This window comes from Mercenaria mercenaria, chromosome 13 (genome assembly GCF_021730395.1).
Source record: "Mercenaria mercenaria strain notata chromosome 13, MADL_Memer_1, whole genome shotgun sequence".
NCBI lineage: Eukaryota > Metazoa > Mollusca > Bivalvia > Venerida > Veneridae > Mercenaria > Mercenaria mercenaria.
The window spans coordinates 5,900,406-5,925,076 of record NC_069373.1 but is presented as its reverse complement, the minus strand read 5'-3'; the positions used below and the strand labels follow the sequence as shown (position 1 = coordinate 5,925,076).

General features: G+C 36.1%; 1 pseudogene; it reads right to left on the bottom strand.

Moving 5' to 3' along the window:
- Positions 1-613: 613 nt before the first annotated feature.
- Positions 614-20,816, bottom strand: LOC123530107 (uncharacterized; annotated as a pseudogene).
- Between the last annotated feature and the right edge of the window lie 3,855 nt (positions 20,817-24,671).

Below are 24,671 nucleotides of genomic sequence, written 5' to 3'. Positions count from 1 at the left end.
ACAAACGTGGCCTCTAGAGTGTTCACAAGCTTTTCCTTTGATCAGGCCTACTGACCTAGTTTTTGACCGAACATAACCCAGTTTCAAACTTGACCTAGAGATTATCAAGACTAACATTCTGACCAAGTTTCATAAAGATTTGGCCACAAATGTGGCCTCTAGAGTGTTCACAAGGCAAATGTTGACGCACGACGGACGACGCACGACGCACGCCGACCGACGCCGGACAATGGCCGGTCACAATAGCTCACCTTGAGCACTTTGTGCTCTGGTGAGCTAAAAAGTCCACGCACATATTTTTTGACGGGGTGACCACTGAGTGTGACCCCTGACTATCGACCAATGCAAATGCGACTTTCGTTTTCAGGTTTAGCCTGTCTACTTTCATTTTCTTTACTTCCGGAAATATCTGGAGGTCGAGTGACGTCATTTTCTGTGTTGTCAAAGATAATGTGCCCGGTGTCCTAAGAATATGTAACTAAACGTCTGTTTGAAATTTACATGTCGTTGAGATTAGACTGAGGCCCCTGTAATTGAGCGGCACAATGTGGGTCATTTTTGATATTTTGGTATAGACTTAATGGCTGATTTAGACCACATAGAAGGTACAATGTGCGTAGTAAGACATTTATTAAAAACATAGATCTAACATCTATCGTAGAAAGTGTAAGATTAGTAAAGAAAGCGTACAAAAAGCAAACATACATTAACACCGGTTTATAAACGAACGATTGGAACCATAAAAAATGCAAATAATTTGTTAAAAGATAACACTTCAAACTATGACAAAGTTCACAAAAACCAAAACCATGATAAACAAAAAATAAGCGTAAAAATATGACACAACTATGGTACTTTAAAAATATGTCGATGTTAGCATGAAATTTAAATTAATCCAGTTTTAATTTCTTATAAAAATCAAATTTAGAGAACTTTAGTGTCATGATCCTGCCTTCCAATTTGTATAAATTTCGTTGATTAATAGCAGAGATATCATTATTCCAAATTCTTCTTCGGATTTCCAGGCAGTCGTACACTCAGTTTCAGCATTAAAGTGTAAAAGATGTGTTAAATGTCTAAATAAATCAACGCTTTTTTCAATAGTTCATTAGTCAAGAACAATGACTTCTTACTGACAACTTCTTCACATGAATCAGAGATGATAGATGATTGCGCTCTATCTGTTGAGATAAGTGAAGCAGGCTTTTTCGGTAGATTAAGCTGTAAATTTTACCAAGTTTGTAAGTCATTTCAAGAGGCTTACCGAGTTTGTGTTGACAAATAAAAAAAACCCACAGTTATCGAGAACTGAATAAGATCACATGTTTAACCACAAAATAATAAGATTTCTGACAAAATGTCTAAGAAATACAAAAGTCTCTATACAGTTTTTGACACTGCTGAACAATTTCAAATATCTGTGACATAGAAGGCCTTTTCAATGGCTCGTAACTCCAGGCTTTTTGCATAATGTCGCTCACCCTCTTATCAATGGCAGGGTCTGAAGGTACTTCCGGTACCGCTCTTTTCTCAACAACTTCCTGTTTAAGCTGCTGATAAGTATAATCTGGATAAGGTTCTTCTTTGAAAATAACTTCAAGGAAGACTAAAGCTAAAGAGTACACATCGGCCTTCATCATATCTTTGGCAGAGAGAATATCCCCACGGAGCATTTCCGGTGGAGAATACTGCGGCGTACCGATATTTCGCACAAGCTCCTCCACAGATACTGACGTGTCATGTATTATCATGCTCAGGCCGAAGTCGGTGATCTTTACTTCACAAATTTCATCTTGAACATAATCTAGTAAAATATTAGGCGTTTTTAGATCGCAGTGGGCGATTCTTTTACTGTGTAGATAATTCATTCCTGCGCATGTTTGCTGAATGACGTCAATTTGCTACTCCTCGCTAAACTCTGTGCCATTTCTTATATGGATGGCGTCATATAAGGTCATCTGCATGTACTCCATGACAATGCAGAGGTTCGGTTTCTGGACACATGCCCCTATGAATTTGACGATGTTTGGATTATCTAAGGTACAGAATTTCATAACTTCGTCGGCAAAGTCTCTTATTCTAGATTCTGAGATTTTCTCATTCTGCAGTTTTTTCACTGCGACAACGGTCTCATTCCATTTTGCAAAAAAACCTGTCCAAATCCTCCGCGCCCAATTACTTTTCGCAGTTTAAGTTCAGTAAATGGAATTTTTTTACCCTTGTAATCCTTGAGGATTTCCACTTGTGTCTTTGGCGGAGCTTTCGTGGTAGTGTTTCTATTCCAAGATAATTCTTCCTGATAACGATTGTGCCTGTACATTGCTTGGTCAAATGCTTCCCTGTCACCGCTGCAGCCGAGTAACCCATATTCTAGATCCCAATCGGCTGTTCCCCTGTCTTCAAAGTCATACTCTTTAAACTGAAGGAGTAAACAAATCAATCACAGAGGTGAAGGTAAATGAAAAAGCGAATGCAAAATGCTTTCTACAACATGTTCACAATTATCATTTACATCATGCGCTGTATAAAAGAAGTTTATGAAAGCCCTGAATCGATCATCTGACCTCGTTTTACCCTATTTTGTAAAACTAAACAATTTCACCATGGTTTATTTAAATCAAGTAGGCAATATATTCTCTAGAGGGTTAACAAAGTTTCATTAAGGTCTCCGTTTGTTTTAATGACCTATGTTTGACATCATATGACCCATTTTTTAATTGCCCAAAATTTTATAAACACATACACTCTTAAGATCAAGCCGACAATGTGACCTTTCAAAAGTGATTTCTGTTTTTTTTTTTTTACTTAGTGACTTTCTTTGATCCCATGCTACCCAGTAGTAAACTTTCCGATGCAGCAGTATTAAGATTAGAACAGAATTGGGATGTCTGAAATGTCAAATGACATAAGACGCACAACATACGAAAATAGACGCTCGGCAATCACAAGAGCTGACATTGTGCACTGTGCTCAGGTGAGCTACAATAATTATTTGCGCTTTTTAGCCCACCTGAGAATGCTCAGGTGAGTTATTATGATCTTTCGATGTCCGGCGTCCGCCGTCTGTCGTTCGTCAACATTTAGCTTGTGCATGTGATAGAGTAGAGGCTGTATTTTTCAACTGATCGTGATGAAATTTTGTCAGGATAATAACCTTGATAACATCTAAACCAAGTTCGAAAATGGGTCATCTGGGGTCAAAAACTAGGTCACTAGATCAAATAAAAAAAAAACATTTTGTATGCGATAAAGGCTGTATTTTTTCAATTGATCTTCATAAATTTTGATCAGAATGATTACTTTGATACAATCTAGGACGAGTTCAAAAATTGGGTCATTTTTGGGTCAAAAACTAGGTCCCAAGGTAAAATCAAAGGAAAACCTTGTGTATGCATAAGGGCTGCATTTTGCACTGGATCTTCATGAAATTTGATCAGAATGTATGTCTTGATAAAATCTAGGCAGAGTTTGAATATAGGTTATCTAGGTTCAAAAACTAGGTCACTCAGTCAAATTTACTAAAAACCTTGTGTACGCAATAAATAGGGTCCGCTTTTTACACTGGATATTCATAAGATTTAGTCAGAATGACTGCCTTGATAAAATTTAGGTCAAGTTCGAATATGGGTCATCTGCAATTAAAAATTAGGTCACTATGTCAAATCAAAGAAAAACCTTGTGTATGCGATAGAGACTATATTTTTCTATTGATCTTCATGAAATTTGGCCAGAAGGATAGCCTTGATGAAATCAAGGATAAGTTTGATTATGAGTCATCTGGGGTCAAAAACTAGGTCGCTGGGATAAATCAAAGAAAAACGTTTTGCATGCGATAGAAGCTGTATTTTTTCAATCAAGATTCATGAAATTCTGTCAGAGAGATAACAGATCTTGGATTCTGTACCACTATAAACCCCTTCTTCGTAGGTAACTGCAAACTTCCCCACATGAATCAGAGGTGGAGGAATGATTTCAGACACAATGTCGGTAATCAAATAGTCACGGAGAACATACGTCCCGCCCAAGGATCGAATTCACGATCCCGCGATCCATAGACCAACGCTCTACCTACTGAGCTAAGCGGACGGGTGCCTGCCGAGGAAACCGAGTCTCAAATATGCATGGCCATTGACTGCTCACCTTATATCAAGTCGTACCATCTACTTACCACACGGAAAGTATAAAATTACTTGACGGTGGACCAAATTATTTTTCAGCTATTGATTCGTAATAAGTTTAAATTTCTAACCTCCCGAAACTGCAAGGGTCACCAATGACCACAGGCAAAATTCCCAATTAATGTAACAGTGATATGCCTAAGCCTTTTCCATGGATTGGCTTTAACCATCTGATATAAAATAACACGGATCGTCTGCTAACAATAGGCAACAGTTCTATAAATTTTAATAACTGTTCCACAGCAGCCTTGACATTTGACCTACAAAACTTAAAAACAATGGCAGTCATCTGATTAAAGTCTGTCATCCCTTTAAGTTAAACACTATAGGCCTAAATCAATCTGACTAAAGTACTTGATCTTCTAAACGAAGATCTGATAACGACCCATTCACATACGTCTTCTGTCTATTTTGGATTTCCAGTATTGCTATTTTTATTTTAACGAATCAGACGACTTGTGCCAATGTCAAAGAGTAAGAAAAATGTGCAGTCATTCCAAGGTTCGAACCCGAGAGCCCTCGCTTACAAAGCAAGTGGCCTACTGACTGAGCTAATCGGCTATCTGACACATTACGACATAAGAATTTTAAATATCAAAAGTCAATGCTACAGGTAGATTTGCAAAATGTTGTAAGTTAACCTCTGATTGGCTAGCGAAAGGGTCGTCAGAACGAGGCTATGAATAGGTCGTTCTCAGATTCTATGCGTAGCGTAATAGGATACTTTAGTCAGATTGAGGCCTAAATCTTCTCCATTAATGTGAATTAAACCTTTTACCTTCACTTGTTGTCCAGATAAATGAAAAAATGTTCAGCTAATTGCCTTAAGAAATTAATATAGTAAAGGGATTAGGCGATACAGAACGGACACGAAATTCGGATTTATGGATGGGCGCACAAAAGAATACATGACGCAATGCCATTTCTTCTGTCGTCCATTTAGAAAATAATTCAAATATCAAATACATGCAGTGACACATTGTGCTCCAAATACAATCAAATCTTGTATTCAGTCATTCGGTTTTGAAACAACAGCTATATTGCTTGTATTTAAATTTGCATAAATTTACATAGATTTTTATACCTCATCTCCGTTTTCAATTTTCTTTAGCATTTCTGGAATTTTCTTCGTGGTTTTACTCTTTTTCTGTACGGGTAGACAACCTCGTGGTTTTCCAACACGTCCTAACTTCCTGTTTTCACTCGTATTATCATAGATCTTCTGCACTACACTCTGTGTCATTGAAGAAAATACTTTCGTACCGATAGGTAACCCGACCCTGCCTAGCCGTCTGTTTTGAGGATTGTCCACATATACCTTAGTTTTTGTCACGACAGTTGGACTGCTCGGGCCGCTGTTGTATACAACAGCGTCCCCATACGCCATCCCAACTCTTCCAAGTCTCCTGTTCTGTGCATTGTCAACATAAACTTTGGGACGCACAGTTTTATCTGGTGATTCATTGAATTGAAGGTTCTGACAAGAAGCAGTTCCGCCATTACTTTTCCCACACGCGGTGTCAGTATATGCCGGCTGTTCGTGGAGTGAAGTATTTCTTCTTCCGGTGCCGTTTTCCCTTTTAGATCCTTCATACATCTCACCTCTACCTATTTTTGAAGTATGTTCGGTTTTGACGTTAGCTGGACTCGAGTCTTTCTCTGCTGTTTGGTTAGGACCTTTCGACTTTGATACAACCATAGATCCTATTGGCAAGCCGACTCTACCCAGTTTGCGGTTATTGTAGTTGTCTACGTACGTTCCGAGTTTCGGATTTTGTTCAGCAACGTGTTCCTGACCGGCAACGTGTCCGGAAGGTCCGGCAGCCTGCCCCCGCCTTGTAGAAGACCCACTGCGATCGCCGCCACCAGCTGCGCCTTTCGATTCAGGCATACTACCCTTCGGCATTCCCACTCGACCTAGCTTCCTGTTCTTTGCATTATCAACGTAGACATCCATTATTGAACTGAAATTATAAAATGATTTTCACATGTTTCTTGTGTAAATAGATAGAGAATAAAAACTGGAAAAGTAAGAGAAGGAAACTGAGATCAGAGATATTTTAAAAGAAGTAGGAAAGGTGAAAAAAATATACAAAGCAGAATACAGTGCAACGTCTCAAAAGCGGCCCTTTCTCTAGCAAAAACCTCTCCACAACAGCATCAGCAAAATTTCCCATAGCTGAAATTTACTTAAGAAATAATATATCTCATCGGTGATTTGTCGCTGAATAAATCACTGTTTGGAGTTCAGATGCGAAGGAATTATATCACGAGGGCGCAGCCCGAGTGATATAATGCTACGCATCTGAACGACAAACAGTGATTTATTCAAGAGAAAATCACTAAATGAGATATATTATTTCGATTCTAACACGTTATTAAGGACTTTAAAGTACTTCCTTGTCGGCATGCATTAAATATTTGCCCGTTTTCAATCGGGTTCTTTTCCAGCGCGCCGCTACGCCTCTTGACGCTATGGCGTGATAATTGTGACGTCAGAACAGTGAATTGTTGTTTAATAATTCATTGTTTCCAGCCTTCTTTGTTTAATAGGAAAATGAATCGGATCGTGTTAGAATATTAATTTAACCTTTGTAGAGCAACAACCTCTCAACAGAGGTCAACATCTGCATCTCCCAAAGGGTGTTGCTCTGCAGAGGCTGCACTGTATATCAAAATCCAGAGAAGAAATTAGAAACGGAAATTGATATGTCCGTCTTATATAGAGCATGGTAGCCATAACCTAGAAAAAAGTTAGCTAGAGGTCCGTCTTATATAGAGCATGGCAGCCATAACCTAGAAAACAAGAGATCACAGAGTGATCTTGCCGCCCACCACTGAGCCATTTTTGAGTGTTCCAATTTCAAGACTAGCTCAATGTCAAAATCAAGGTCAAATTTCATTTTGGTACACACCACTGTACATATGGTCCATGCATGTGGTCCAAATTTGAAAGCTGTACCTTAAGAAATGTGGAAGTTGTTCACAAGATCAATTTTAAGGTGAAATTTCATTTCAGTATACAAAACTATGCATGTGCTTCAAATCTGGAGGCTGCAGCTTGAGAAATGTGAAAGTAGGTACTAGGCAAAAGTCAATGTCAAATTTCAACAACAAAAAATATGCACGTGGTCCAAATTTGTAGCCTGTAGCTTGAGAATTGTGAAAGTAGGTTACTAGGTCATTCTGAAGATCAAAGTTCATTTCGGTACAGAAAACCATGCATGTGGTCCAAATTTGAAGGCTGTAGCTTAAGAAATGTGGAAGTAGGTCACTAGGTCAAAATCAAGGTGAAATTTTATTTCGAAAACACAAAAATATGCATGTGGTCCAAATTTGAAGCTTGTACCTTCGAAAGTGTGAAAGTAGGTCACTAGGTCAATGTCAAGGTCAAAGATTGTTTTCGGTAAACGAAACTATGCATGTGGTCAAAATTTGAAGGCTGTAGCTTGAGAAATGTGAAAGTAGGTCATTAGGTCAAAATCAAGGTCAAATTTCATTTCAAAACACAAAATTATGCATGTGGTCCAAATTTGAAAGTTGTACCTTCAAAAATGTGATAGTAGGTCAATAGGTCAATGTAAAGGTCAACGTTTTTTGGTACACAAATCTATGCACATATGAAGGCTGTAGCTTGAGAAATGTGAAAGTAGGTCACTAGGTCAAAATCAATGTCAAATTTCATTTCGTAACACGAAACTATGCATGTGGTCCAAATTTGAAGCCTATACCTTCAAAAATGTGAAAGTAGATCACAAGGTCAGTGTCAAGATCAAAGTTTTTTCTAGGCATTAAACTATGCATGTGGTCCAAATCTTAAGGCTGTAGCTACAGAAATGTGAAAGCATGTCACTAGGTCAAAATCATGGTCAACTCAAGTCAAGGTTTATCTTGCCACTCAAAACTATACATGTGGTCCAAACTTGAATATTGTAGGTTATTGACGATTTTAAAAGCTTTTCCCTATATAAGTCTATATAAAACATGTGACCCCCGGGGCGGGGCCATATTTGACCCTTGGGGGATGATTTGAACAAACTTGGTAGAGAACCACTAGATGATGTTACATTACAAATATCAAAGCCCTAGGCTTTGTGGTTTGGACAAGAAGATTTTCAAAGTTTTTCCATGTATAAGTCTATATAAACCATATGACCCCAGGGCGGGCCATATTTGACCCTAGGGGGGTAATATGAACAATCTTAGTAGAAGACTACTAGATGATGTCACATACAAAACATCAAAGCCCTAGGCCCCGTGGTTTTGGACAAGAGGTTTTTCAAAGTTTTTCCCTATACAAGTCTATATAAACCATGTGACACCCGGGGCGGGGCCATATTTGACCCGAGGGAAATAATTTGAACCATCTTGGTAGAGAACCACTAGATAATGCTTCATACCAAATATCAAAGCCCTGGGCTCTGTGGTTTTCGACAAGAAGATTTTCAAAGTTTTTCCTTATATAAATCTATGTAAATTATAGAAATAAACAAAGGGCCATAACTCACTTAAAAGTTGTTGAGCCAGTCTGATTTTCAGGGGGACACAACTAGGGTACAAATACATCATTCTGACAACGTTTGGTCAAAATCCCCCCAGAGATGCGATAACGAGAAATTGTTAACGGACGGACGGAATGACGCACGGACGGACCACGGACGCAGAGTGATTTGAATTTAAAAAGTTAGCTAGAGGTCCGTCTTATATAGAGCATGGCAGCCATAACCTAGAAAGAAGTTAGTTAAAGATCCGTCTTACATACAGTATAGCAGCCATAACCTAGAAAACGTTAGCTAGAAGTGCTGCTTATATACTAAGGAAGGATATCAAGTGACGTGGGGTCGCTAGTGGCATTAAAATGCACCTGATATTTACAGACCAGACCAGAGACGTATGAGTTCTTTTGTAATTAACAGTGCAGAACAAACTATTTTTATGGTATGTATCACTGTATTTTTATCAGTTCTCTTGCAGTCGTGATAAAGTTTTCATTATTTTGCAAGGACTATACAAGTACTAAGTTTGAAACACGCAGGAGGTTGCTTCGTTTGCTTTTTTTTGAAGGTGGTTTACCAGATTCTGGTTACTGGATTTATTCCAACACTGAACCACTGATCATTTATACATACTCATGTTCGCCAAATCCTTAACACATGTAACATTTTCACTGAAAATATTTCTAAAACTCCTATCCTGGTTGCCCAACAAAGATTGTGTTATTTTAGCATAAGTATGAATTTAATAAACAAATAAAGACTAAGAATTAATATAAGAATTATTGCATAAAATTGTCAAAGATTTGCACTGACAAATGTATTTGCCGCAATTCGTTAGAAATTGAAGTTTTTTTTCAGTTATTATTACCTCCCTTTACTTATCTATCCCAAAATTACGGAAGAACATTAGTGGCAGGTACGTTTTATTCGTCAACTCGAAATTTTCAGTTAAAACATGAAATTTCGACATCGTATCCTGCCCTTTTATCCGCAAAATGTGAACGTCTGTCCGTCTGTCAAAGGTTAAAAGATGTAATGGACGGCTATTGAATCTTACAAGTGGAGTCATCTATCAACAAATCCAAATATTGTACCAAACATGTAGAAACTTACTACTATATATTAATGTATGACCTACTGTTGCCTCTGGAGCGTCTCCAGATTTCAAACTGTACCTAGGATATTTACATATATAGTAGGTTCAGGTGGCAGGGGCTCGAACTAGGTCGAAAACCTTTCTAGATATGGTCAAAATAGTGAAATATACGAAACTTAGTAAATCGAATTTTAACTTGGTAACTCAAAATTTCGAGTTGATGAATTTTACACACCTAGCACTAATGCTCTTCTGTACAATATCCTTCAATGCAAATGTAGAAGTATGTAATGTGATTATCACATTATAAATACTTTGATATAAAAGCGGGTTAGTTGCAAAATTCCATAAATATCATAACTGAAAAAATAACAAGAACGCAATGCAAAACCTGTATCGCTAACCTGACCTAATTTTAAACCATGATAAGTTAGAAACTAAGCTGGTATTGATTTTATCGGGACAATCATTTTGACAAAGTTTTACGAAGATCAAGTAGTAACATTCTGACCAAGTTGCGTGAAAGTATTGTCATAAAAGTGGCCTCTAGATGTTAACAAGCTTTTCATTTGATTTGAACTAGTGACCTACTTTTTGACCCCACATGACCCAGATTCGACTTTAACCTAGAGGTCATCAAAACAAACATTCTGATCAAAACTAATAAGTTTTAAACTTACTCATAGGTTTCTATAGTGTTAACAAGCTTAACCTTTGATTTAACCTGCTGACCTAGTTCTTGACCTCACCTGACCACGATTGGGACGTGACCTAAAAATCATTAAAATTAACATTCTGACCAAATCTCATAAAGATATGGTCATAAATGTGAGCTTTACAGTGTTAACGAGCTTTTCGTTTGATTTAAACTATAGCTCTAGTATTTGACCCCACCTGATCCAGATTCGATCATAAGGCCATACCAAATTGATTTGTCGTTCGTCGGAACTACCGCATCAATGATTTCATTCCCGAGAAAAAGAAAAAAAATTCACCCGCCCGCACGTACATAAAAATCGCCGAAAAAAAAATTTTTTTTTCTGATTACGCGGTCCGGAATGATAACGGTAAACAGGTTTTATCGCTGTTTTAATGCGTCAAAGTGATATTGATCGGATTCCATGCGTTCGTAATACATGTAGCTGATGACACAGACTCAAAAAGTCAGGAATTATGGTGTTGTTCATCATTTGTTTTAAATCTTAAGTGTCTGTGCTAGTGCCACACATGGCCTTCGATGTGCCGGTAGGTGATGAAGTAGGCACATTCTACGATTGTTCAAATTATACAGTGAAAAGAACAAAGCTCGACTTGTAAGACGTGCACGGCCACGGGGATTCAAATTGAAAATATTTGGATTAAACATAGAAATATTGTTCAGATAAAGTTTTCAAACCATTTGTTATCAGTGTGTTTAGTTAAATATTTTAGATCTAGAGCCAAAGCCAGTGCTTTCTTGGAAAACAAGTTTGTTCACAGATCCTGACTGATGGATCCATCACATTAATTGTCTCGGGCCCAAATCGTTTTGAACGTAACTTCTTTAGTACGGCAGTCAGATATTCTATCAAAATGCATATATTCAGTTTTAAAAAATGTTCAGCTTTTCAAATAAGTTGTGTAGATATAAAAAATAATTTCTGTCTTATTGTAACCCCAATTTTCCCTGTTTGTATATTAATTGGCTGTGATTTAAGTGTGAATTGATTGAAAGAAAGAATCTGAAAAAACAGACTTTCCCAACTCAAAATTTCTTGGTCAATCAAAGCACAACAAATAACACTTTTAAAGAGTGGCCATATTGGGATCATTTTTTGTCCGTCTGTTATCATTTTTGACTGAAATGAACCTCTACCACAAAAACTTAAGCTAAGCTTATCTGTTAAGAAATTATTCCAATGGATTCGAGCAGTGTCGAAGCATTTGTGTGCCCAACTCCGTTTGGTCTCATTGGTCAAGTGATTTATTACTTTCCCCTCACCTCTACCGTTTGGAGTTTCACTAGGGGCACAAAGTTGCTCATGTGTCGAAGCCATCTAACTGGGTTTCAGAAGATACCGTATGTTATTCCACTTGGGTGCCTGTTTTATCTTAAATATTCCTCATCCTCTGCCGTTAAATGGGCACGCCTTCAGATTAATGTAGAACAATCAAAATTAAAAATAAGACACTCATCCCTCAGTAATTATAAATACAAAATAAAAACAAAGTGATTCAGTGAGTTTTAGCAAGAATTTATTTGCAAAACCATTCATGTAGTCTTTAAAACATACAGAAAAGCTATCTACTGTCTTAGTCACACTATAAATGTTTAAGTTCTGTGTTATTCTTAAAGAAATGTTAACTTCATGTATAATCTTAACTGCAAAAAAAAAAAAAAAAAAAATACCCGCTCGCTCCATGTAAAAGCTACCCGCCTCTGAAAAAATCAAAATTGAGAAAAAAAAAAAAAAAAATTTCGCTCGCTCGCACCCATTTTTTTTCAAAATTTTCCGAAGAACTATGAATCAATTTGGTATGGCCTAAATTAAAGATCATCAAGCTTAACATTCTGGCCAAGTTTTATGAAAATAAAATTATAAATGTGGTCTCTAGCTTGTTAATAAGCTTTCCCTTTGATTTGACCAGGTAACAAATAATTGACTCCACCTGATCTAGATTGGAATCTGACCTTAAGATCATTAAGATTAATATTCTGACCAATTTTCATTAAGATATGGTCATAAACTTTACTACTGATTTGACCTGGTGACCAAGTTTTAAACCTCACGTGACTCAGATTCCAACTTGACCTAAAATAATCAAGATTAACATTCTGACCAAGTTTCACGAAGATGCAGTCATAAATGTGACCTCTAGAGTGTTAACAATTTTTTCCTTATATTTTACCCGACATGACCCAGATTCGAACATGAGCTAGAAGTCATCAAGACAAACATTCTGACAAAGTCTTATGAGCTTCAAACTTAAAATTAGGTCTTTAGAGTGTTAACAAGCTATAGCTTTGATTTGACCTGGTGACCTAGTTTTTAACTCCACCTTACCAAGGTTCAAATTTGATTTAAAGACTATCATGATTTACATTCTGATCAAGTTTCAATTAGATATGGTCATAAATGTGGCCTCTTGAGTGTTAACTAGCTTCACATTTGAATTGACCTGGTGGCCTAGTTTTTGACCCAACATGACCCTTATTCAAACTAGGCCTAAAGATTGCCAACGTTAACAGTCTAACAAAGTTTCATGAGGATACAGTCACAAATACAGCTTCAAAAGTGTTAACAAGCTTTTCCTTTGATTTTTAACACGATGACCTAGTTTTTGACCCCAATTTTACAAGATTTAAACTTGACCAAAAGATTATCAAAATTAACATTATGACCATGTTTCTTAGATATACTGTCATAAATATTGCCTCTAGAGTGTTAACAAGCTTTTCCTTGACCTAATGACCTAGTTTATGACTCCATCTGACGAAGATTTTACCTTGCCCTTAAATTTATCAAGATTAACATTCTGATCAAGTTTCATGAAGATATGATCATGAATGTCGACTCTGGAGCCTTAACAAGCTTTTCCTTTTGATTTGATCAGGTGACCTAGCTTTTGACTCCACCTGACCCAGATTCAAATCTGACCTAAAGACCTTCAAGATTTACATTCTGACCAAGATTCATTAAGGCATGTCATGACTGTGGCCTCTTGCGTGTTAACAAGCTTTGCCTTTGATATGTCCTGGTGACCTAGTTTTTGATCCTAAATGACCCGGATTCGAACTTTATCTTAAGATAATCAAGATTAACATTCTGACAAAGTTTCATGTAGATACAGTCATAAATATGGTCTCTAGAGTAAAAACAAGCTTTTCCTTTGATTTTTGAACCTGGAGACCTAGTGTTTGACCCCATATGAGCCAGATTCGAACCTGACTTAAATATCATCAAGATTAACATTCTGAACAAGTTTTATAGATATATTGCCATAAAGGAGGCCTCTAGAGTGTTCACAAGCTTTTCCTTTGATTTGACCTGGTGACCTAGTTTTTGACCCAAGATGACTCAATATCGATGTAAACAGTATGACCAAGTTTCATTCAGATTTGGCCAAAATTGTGACCTCTAGAGTGTTAAAAGTCAAATTGTTGACGACGGACAATGACGGACATAGGGTGATCACAAAAGCTCACACTGAGCATATCGTGTGCTCAGGTGAACAAAAAATATCAGATGAACGTGCAGAATTTCTGCTCTTTTCTTTTGTTATTTTTCAAAAATCCTAAGTGGTCGATACATGCGTAGGACGGGAAATTACCAACCATTCACCTAAGGTAAATTTTTAATTGATTGTTATTGTTGATCGCTATGTCCGCGTTGATTAAATGAATTCTATGGGATCGCTTGCTTAACAATTGGATTTGTTTAAATATACGTAGACATTTGGTGTAGCATGCTTCTGTAATACAATTCATGATTAATGACCACGCATCATATATGTAAACTATTATTCAGCATTGTAATTACCCTGTTTATAAGGACTTCGAGATAATCTGTGTATCTGAATCAGTAGATATTGAATGTGGAGTATTGATCACAATTTATTGTAGTCAAGATTAAAATAGAGCTGTCTGGTGAGAGCGTGCCCGACTATTCGAAGAATTGATTGAAGAATGGGGACAAAATATTGACATAATTATTCAGACAAAAGAAAAAATACATTACACAAACAATGTTCCAGTATTTGTGGATTTCAATAAGTCTTGCACTTAATGGCAATGTGTGAACCAATTTCAAAGTCCAAAAAGGGCCATAACTCAGCCAAAATAGTTTTCAAAGCTATGTCCTTTTGCCTACAGATTGAAATTATAATGATAAACAAGAGTTCAAAGTTTAAAAGCTATATAGTTTTGACAAAACATGGACTTGTATGAAATCAGAACAAATTTCCAAGTCAAAAAAGGGCTGTAATTCACCCAAAATAGATGATAGAGTTATGTACTCTTTCTTACAGATATAGACTATTATACTGAATAAGTGATAAAAGTTTCAAAGCCATATTTCAAACACTTAACACAAAATATGAACTGGTACGAAAAACTTAAAGAGATCTAAGTAGACAGGGGCCATAATTCAGCCGAAATCCTTGATGGAGTTATGTACATTTGCCTATAACTGGACATGGTGATGGTAAACAGATGTTGAAAGTTTCAAAACCTTATCTCAAAAGACTTTGCCAACATACGAACTGGTACGAAAAAGTTAACCAAGATTTTTAAGCCAAAAAGGGCCATAATTCAGCCAAAATTCTCTATGGAGTTATGTGCTCTTGCCTATAACTGAACATGGGTATGGTAAACAGGTGTTGAAAGTTTCAAAGCTTAATCTCGAAAGACTTTGTCAAAATTTGAACTGGTAGGAAAATCTTAACCAAGATTTCAAAGTCGGAAGGGGCCATAACTCAGCCAAAATCTTTGATGGAGTTATGTACTCTTGCCTATAATTAGACATGGTATTGCTAAACAAGTGTTGAAAGTTTCAAAACTTTATCTCAAAAGATTTTGCCAAAATATGAACTGGTACGAAAAACTTAACCATGATTTTTAAGTCAAAACGGGCCAAAATTCAGCCAAAATTCTTGATAGAGTTATGTGCTCTTGCCTATAACTGGCCATGGTGATGTTAAACAAGTGTTGAAAGTTTCAAAGCTTTATCTCAAACGACTTTGTCAAAAAGTGGACTAGTACGAGAAACTTAACCTAGGTGAGACGCCAACGCCGTGGTGTGTAGGATAACTCTACTTATTCTTCGGATAGTCGAGCTGAAAAAGTCTTTTCGCAAAGTTTGAACTCAGATCTAATTATATCGCGTGCTAAAAAGAAAAAATCCCGGTAAAAATGGCGACAATGGTTGCGTAAATTTTCAGGAGAGGGAAAATCCGGATAACATATTATTTTGAGTCGGGAATGATACCATAACTAACATAAAAACACTTTACTTGCATGCACGGAATTTGGAATTAAACGTTTGAATGTGAAAATTCGAGAAACAATTTTCTTTGTGAAATTTTTCTTTGTTATGCGAGCAGGCGCGAATGAGAACAAGAGCTGTCTGATGACAGCGCGCTCGACTATTCGAAGAATTGATTGAAGAATGGGGTCAAAATATTTCCACGGATATTCAGACAAAAGGAATAAATAGATTAGACAAACAATGTTCCTGTATTACTTTGATTTCGATAAGTCTTGCACTAAATGGCAATATATGAGCCAATTTCAAAGTCCAAAAGGGCAATAATTCAGTCAAAATAGTTATGTACTCTTGCCTACAGATGGAAATCATAATGATAAACAAGTGTTCAAAGTTTAAAAGCCATATGTCAAATAGTTTTGACAAAACATGGACTTGTATGAAAACAGAACCAATTTCAAAATCCAAAAAGGACCATAATTCAGCCAAAATAGATGACAGAGTTATGTTCTCTTTCCTACAGATAGAGACTATTATACTAAACAAGTGAAAAAAGTTTCAAAGCCATATGTCAAACACTTTACAAAAAATATGAACTGGTACGAAAAACTTAACAAAGATTTCTAAGTCAAAATGGGCCATAATTTAGCCAAAATCCTTGATGGAGTTATGTACTCTTGCCTATAACTGGACATGGTGATGGTAAACAGGTGTTGAAAGTTTCAAAGCTTTATCTCAAAAGACTTTGTCAAAAATATGAACTGGTACGAAATATTAACCCAGATTTCTAAGTCAAAAACGGCCATAATTCAGCCAAAATCCTTGATGGAGTTATGTACTCTTGCCTATAACTGGACATGGTGATGGTAAACAAATATTGAAAGTTTCAAAGCTTTATCTCAAAAGACTTTGTCAAAATATGAACTGGTACGAAAAACTTAACCATGATTTCTAAGACAAAAGGGGCCATAATTCAGCCAAAATCCTTGATGGAGTTATGTGCTCTTGCCTATAACTGGACATGGTGATGGTAAACAGGTGCTGAAAGTTTCAAAGCTTTATCTCAAAAGACTGTCAAAATATGAACTGGTACGAAATATTAACTCAGATTTCTAAGTCAAAAAGGGCCATAATTCAGCCAAAATCCTTGATGGAGTTATGTGCTCTTACCTATAACTGGACATGGTGATGGTAAACAAATGCTGAAAGTTTCAAAGCTTTATCTCAAAAGGCTTTGTCAAAATATGAACTGGTACGAAAAACTTAACCATGATTTCTAAGTCAAAAGGGGCCATAATTAAGCCAAAATCCTTGACTGAGTTATGTGCTCTTGCCTATGACTGGCCATGATGATGGTAAACAAGTGTTGAAAGTTTCAAAGCTTTATCTTAAAAGACTTTGTCAAAATGTGGACTGGTACGAAAAACTTAACCCAAGGTGTGACGCCGACGCCGACGCCGACGCCATGGTGAGTAGGATAGCTCTACTTATTCTTCGAATAGTCGAGCTAAAACGGATAACAAAGGATTACTAAAATCTATTATTGTGATGAAGGATTATTGATCAGACTTTATGTTTGAACTTAAAAATCATCAGTATTGACATCTGAACTGGTAAATATTTTAGTTAACCTTTATTACTTTAAAATGGCTGAAAAAACCTGTGCTGGTAAATCTAACATTATAAACACGCCTGACCAAGGCCTAGATCGAATGGGTTCAAATCCCGCAAATGTTATGTTTCATCTGAACAATTTAACCCGACTTTTTTAAAAAAAAAATTTATCATATAGTTGTGTATATGGGAGAACTTTGTTTTTTCATAGTTCGCCGAATTTCCTATGTGCCATCGCTGATCGCTTTGCTTACTTTGTATAAAATGAACATGCTATTTTTGACATGTAAAAGACTACAATGTTTTGTGCCCGTGATGATGATAAATATTAAATAAACACTGATAGGTATTTTAAAGTTATCTATAATTATTAATGGAAACTGCGTGACACCCGATACCCCAAACCTTCCGCGACGAACAATTCAGTTCGACATGATAACAATACGCATGTTTCTTTTTATATCTCCATTACATAACTATTTCGTACATCACTTTTAATAAGAAAAATACTCTGTGTATATTTATTGTTTCAAAGAAGAAGATCATAAGCGCAAATATCGGAATCAAAGCAATGTTGAAATAACAAGTAACAACCCATTTTCTTTCAAATCCATTACTTTTCTGTTAAACTACCTGTCCGAGGATATCCAAAAATGAGTTTAGCAGATCTTTGATCTTGAAAACGTACACATTTGTCCAAAACAGTATTTTATCACCGACATCTAATATGACAACGATATACACAACAGCACTTCATACACACACCCTATAACGTGATAGCGCGACACCACCAGATAACATGACACCAGATCGGATAACGCGACACTCTGCGGAGTTTGTTGTCGATTAGAAGTAAATATTTTCAATTTTTTCTTTACACAATGTGAATCAATGAAAAGCAGACTCTTACCAGATTTCGAGGATAGAAAGAGGCATCTAAAGGAATGTTTTCTGAATTGAAAAGACCACCAAATAATCATACAGATGGCTAATCCACGGCCAGATTTTCATTGTTTTGGATATTGAACCGAGGATTTTTTCTCATTTCTGAAGCAACAAGCTTGGCATTACCCTCAATAGAAAGCCAAACATTCTCTCTCTTTGTCTGCCAAATATCCCGGCGAAATCTCCATTACTTTCGAAAATACGAGGTGTTAAAGTCGGATGGGTAGACCAAAAATGTTCTGTCTGACACCACATAATTCCCAGGGAAGGTTCTTACTGACACCAACTTTTGAAGATTAGATGTTCTGTCTGACACCAGCATTTGATCATACTTTTTTTTGCCTTTATTTCGCTCGGTTTGCAGTATTTTATCGAATTTACGCATGTTTTCGGGTATAACGGGTCGTTAAATTCATTTTTCTAATAAGGGTTTAGGTTATAGTGTAGAAATTCACCGTAATTCGGTCGAAAATGTGCCTTCGTGGTGTTGTTGAAAGTAGTATACATAAAAAATACTTACTTTTTTTATTTTTGGCACTTTTACGTGTAAAATGGGGGCTTATTTCATTCGCAGAATGTATTTTCAGTAAAATAAGACGCGTTTCAGGTTAAATATCGCGTGTATATGGCAATTAATGAGAGAAAACGAAAGATGGGTCGTTTACTGCGCGACACCGTCAACAACGCGATTCGAGAAATTGTCAGTGGTTTCAATTTATACTGGTATAAAACCTTTTAATTTCAACCATTTTCAGGATTCAGTTCAATTTCTTGATATCAGATACAGTATGAAGGGTGATTTTGCACTAAATGATCTATTTTAAGTTTGATTACATCAAAGCTTTCATCACAGTAATAACACCTACAGGTACTTCCGTCTGTTGTCCATGCTGGTCGCAAAGCCACTATGTTGGTTTTCTCATAGTGCTCATATATCATATATATCTAGATACTAAAACATTGACAGAATATGAATAGGTCAACAATATATGAATAGGTCTTTCAGAGCTTGTTGAATATTGACTCTGACAATCCTATCAAAATATGACTCCTCCTACCCCACTCCGAGGTGCACAACCGTTAAATCATTCGGGATTTTACTGTCTCTACACGTTTATTGTCATGACACCTAAAATCGTGCTGAATGTCGTCTTGAACTGTAAAGGTTTTATACTAGGGTTCTAGTGTAAATTCGCCATAGTTTAGATCCATGTACTATACGTTCTAGAACTTCAACCCATAGAAACCCATATATATATAGTAAACTACAAATAATCAGCCGTCAAACTATGAAAAGAAAAGGTGGTGAAGACAGATTTGTGGTGGAACGCCGCCAGATTGAAGCCACTGACCCTTTCACGAATCGCGTTGTTGACGGCGTCGCGCAGTAAACGACCCATCTTTCGTTTCTCTCATCATTTCCCATATACACGCGGTATTTAACCTGAAACGCGTCTTATTTCACTGAAAATACATTCTGCGAATGAAATAAGCCCCCATTTTACACGCAAAAGTGCCAAAAATAAAAAAGTAAGTATTTTTATATGTATACTACTTTCAACAACACCACGAAGGCACATTTTCGACCGAATTACGGTGAATTTCTACACTATAACCTAAACCCTTATTAGAAAAATGAATTTAACGACCCGTTATACCCGAAAACATGCGTAAATTCGATAAAATACTGCAAACCGAGCGAAATAAAGGCAGAAAAAAGTATGATCAAATGCTGGTGTCAGACAGAACATCTAATCTTCAAAAGTTGGTGTCAGTAAGAACCTTCCCTGGGAATTATGTGGTGTCAGACAGAACATTTTTGGTCTACCCATCCGACTTTAACACCTCGTATTTTCGAAAGTAATGGAGATTTCGCCGGGATATTTGGCAGACAAAGAGAGAGAATGTTTGGCTTTCTATTGAGGGTAATGCCAAGCTTGTTGCTTCAGAAATGAGAAAAAATCCTCGGTTCAATATCCAAAACAATGAAAATCTGGCCGTGGATTAGCCATCTGTATGATTATTTGGTGGTCTTTTCAATTCAGAAAACATTCCTTTAGATGCCTCTTTCTATCCTCGAAATCTGGTAAGAGTCTGCTTTTCATTGATTCACATTGTGTAAAGAAAAAATTGAAAATACTTACTTCTAATCGACAACAAACTCCGCAGTGTCGCGTTATCCGATCTGGTGTCATGTTATCTGGTGGTGTCGCGCTATCACGTTATAGGGTGTGATACAGAGAATTCAAACCCCTGACTAGCGGTTTATGAGACGATATTATGTGACTACATCTGGAAATACGGAACCAGTATAATTACACTAATAAAGATATACATAAAATATACAAAAAATTTAGGAGGATATGCCCTTTAAATTATAATAATTCATTTTATAGCGTCAAAATGAATTAATTAACATGATTACAAAAAGAAATAATTCACAAACCTTCTACGGCTTCTCATGCAAAAGTAAGATTACATTTCAATCTATCACCTCTGAAATATAAAAACAAGAAAATACCTTTTATCCACACTAGAAGTAAGTTAACTCTATCCGGGTCAAAGCAAATATTAACACGTCTTGCTCTGATTCAGCCTTTCGGAAAACTAGATTCCTACTTTCAGTTTCGGAATGAATACTTGACCTTTATGTTGATACAAATTGTTTGTAGGTGGGGTCTGGATTTTAAGATTCCTTAGATATGCAATTTAATTCATTAATCTTACTATTGACCCGACTTTTACTTGATCTTTATTGAAGTTTAACATCATACTATGTTTGTTTAAAAATCAATAGCGTATTGTATTAACACGCCATGTACCCGGATAATCTTAACTCTGTTCAGCGACCCTAACTCAGTGCCATCATGGCGAATATAAAGCCGATACAACTATGTTTTCTGTGTAATTACGATGTATAAAGGAATGTTTCTGTTGTTATATCTATCTCCATTGATCAAGTGTATGTTTATTTCAAAATGCATCATGTTAAATATATCAACCCTTTTTGTTTTCAGGTGGAAAAACGACGAACAAGAAAACTTTTCGAATGAAAACTTTTACAAAAAATCTTTAAAAACACTTCTATGCTTTTGATGCCTCGACTATTTTGTTGTTTGAAAGCAAAGATATACTGCTTTATAGGCCCGTTTACACTATGTTGTTAACCCACTACATGTTGACACAATACATGTTCAAATGTACTGACAGCGAGAAAAGGGATAAAAACCTAACTTTGAGTTGATAAAAACCGAACTCAGTTTACATGAGGAATGGATAATAACCTAACTTACACGAAATTGCGTGACGGATAAACACCTAACTGACTAGTATTCTATAGAAATGAATGAGTTGACATGTACATGGTGTGATTATTGTAAACATTACTTTATAAGCGGTATTGTCTTCAAACTTTGTCATTAATTTTACAAGATGTTATATGTATGCCCACTACAGTCAAATATTTTTTCATAATTTTAATATTACGCAAATAGCAATGTTTGGAAAAATCTGGATAAACCCTCAAAAATAACTCAGTATAAAAGTCAAAATTATTATATTTATATAAGAAATTATTTAATACCACCGATGTTCGAAGTTCTGTAGTCTCCAACCATCTCTCCCTCTCTCTCTCTCTCTCTCTCTCTATCTCTCTCTCTCTCTCACGCACGCGCACGCGCACGCGCACGCACACGCATACGCACACACACACTGTTTCAGAAGAATTGTGTTTGTTTCAAATCTTGTATATCGTACAGTGTAAGAGATTTTTATAGAGGTGCTAATGGAATATTTTTGAAATTGTTTAAATGGGATTAGATTTATGATTAATTATTAAATATGATATTTTTTCAGACGGTAAATAGGGAAGAAAAGTGTGTGTGTGGTGTGGTGGGGTGGGGTGGGGGAGGGATGCATGGACTGACGGGACAGGGGTGTGGGTATCCTTACATTTTTCACTTGTCCACGGAACTTAAAAATCCACTTGTCCATAGTCAAATTTCACTTGCTCTGATTTGTAAATTAAACCTTCATGAAAGCGCAATAGACTGGAGATCGAGTTCTTTATTTAGGACAATGAAAAGAAAAGCATATCACAGTAACTGTGGTAAAAAATAAGCTGTTGAAATATTTGCCTTTTAACGTTTATAGAAGTCTGAAATCGCGTTAGCAGTGTTCGGGATCTTTTGAGGTCATGCCCGAAACACTGCCCACGCAATGTTGCAAAGCCAGATGAATTCAGAGAAAGACTCTTAAAACGTTCCGACTTGTTTTAGTCATACTTGCGATCTCTGTGTGCTTTTGATTTTGATTTGGCTGACTACTGGCTCAAATATTTCCTTTGACAGTGACTTATTATCTCCGCAGTTGGAATTCTACTTACAAACTTGTCATAATACTTTTTTAAAGTTGTTTACGTTTCTGATGTCTTTAAATGTCCTTTCAGTTCTCTGTGTGTAACCCTTGTTTTCCTTTTTTAGTTTTAGTTACAGAATGCTATATGCTGATGATGCAAATATTTTTCTTCAGCTACTTTAAATAGTTCTTATGTTCCCTTTAGCATGTATATGATTTCTTCTTTTATGTTTTTTTTAAATGCATGTTGTAAAATGTGACTCTTCTTATTTTTGTGTAGTGTCAGCTAATCTTTTTTTATGTTGCTTTAAATGTGCTAAATCTGTATGTGGTAAATTACTTTTCCCTTTTATTTGCTAGTACCTAAGTGCTATTTTGTTTTAATGCGCTGTAACATGTATGTGATAATTTGTGATTTGTTTCTTATTACTAAGCGCCAGGTGCTTTATTTGCTTTAATGTGCTTTAACATATTTGCATTTTATTACAGTTGAATTTTCTTATGTTGAGCTTATTTACATGTGTTTGCCGGAAAATAGCTTTAAGCTAGTGTTATATATTTATACTTATCCGAAGTTAAATAAATCTTCTTGTATCTAAATCTTCTCTGATATTTTATCATAGTCACCGAGTTACAGTGTGCGCGAGACCTAGTCAAAGAACCATTATTTTTATCACCCCCATACACTTGAAGCAACACACAATCTAAATGATATTTTATGTTTTCTCATTTTATACCTGAAAAAGTATGCTTGTCCGCGGACACACAGAATGAAAAATGCACTTGTCCGCCGGCAAAAAAATCACGAGTCGGATAAGTTGGACATAGGAATCCACATCCTGCAGGGGTGGGTAGATCAAAGAACTTCGAGCATCAACAGACCATAAAAAAGCACAGACGAACAGCCGTTTTCGTTTGGTTAGGTGTTTATCCATTCTAAGTTCGTATTTATCCAGCACTGTTTCCTATACCCGTTAGGAATTATCCACAAATTTAAACCCACCTCATAATCAATACAATTTTTAAGCTATAAAAATCGATTTCAAACTTTGATACTGTTAAACATTGTCAAAGAGATATTTATGGAACTAATACATTTAATAAGTAAGGTCTTACTGCAATTTCTGGTACTTTAAAACAGTTAGAAACATAAAACATGTTCATTTTGAAGACTTTTTTGAGTACATTTTAATGAATTCCAGCCACATAATGTGACATTTCGATTGAAATATTTAGTACACAAAACATGTTATCAATACAGGATATTATGACTATCAAACGTTTTACGCTAACATTGCATACTCACATAAAAACATGAAAAAAGACAAGGAAATTAACTACATACATCGTCTTTCTGTCAGCCATGTTGGCACTGAGTTAGGGTCGCTGAACAGAGTTAAGATTATCCGGGTACATGGCGTGATTAATAAACTTTGATATTTCCCTTATGTATAGACCTGGCACTCATGAATATTCCGTTTATTTCCGTAAATTAATTCTCGGTGTCCGAAATTGAATAGCAATATAACTTAAAGCTATATTTTCTTTCATTTCATTCAGCCAAATATAAATTATTTAATTTACTAATATTGTACCATTTACACACTGTGTACCCGGATAATCCTAACTCTGCTCAGCGATCCTAACTCAGTGCCAACATGGCTGACAGAAAGACGATGTATGTAGTTAATTTCCTTGTCTTTTTTCAATTGTTTATGTTAGTATGCAATGTTAGCGTAAAACTTTCGATAGTCATAATATCCTGTATTGATAACATGTTTTGTGTACTAAATATTTCAATCGAAAAGTCAAATTATGTGGCTGGAATTCATTAAAATGTACTCAAAGAAGTCTTCAAAATGAACATGTTTTATGTTTGTAACTGTTTTAAAGTACCAGTAAGACCTTACTTATCAACTGTATTAGTTCCATAAACATCTCTTTGACAATGTTTAACAATATCAAAGTTTGAAATCGATTTTTATAGCTTAAAAATTGTATTGATTATAAGGTGGGTTTAAAT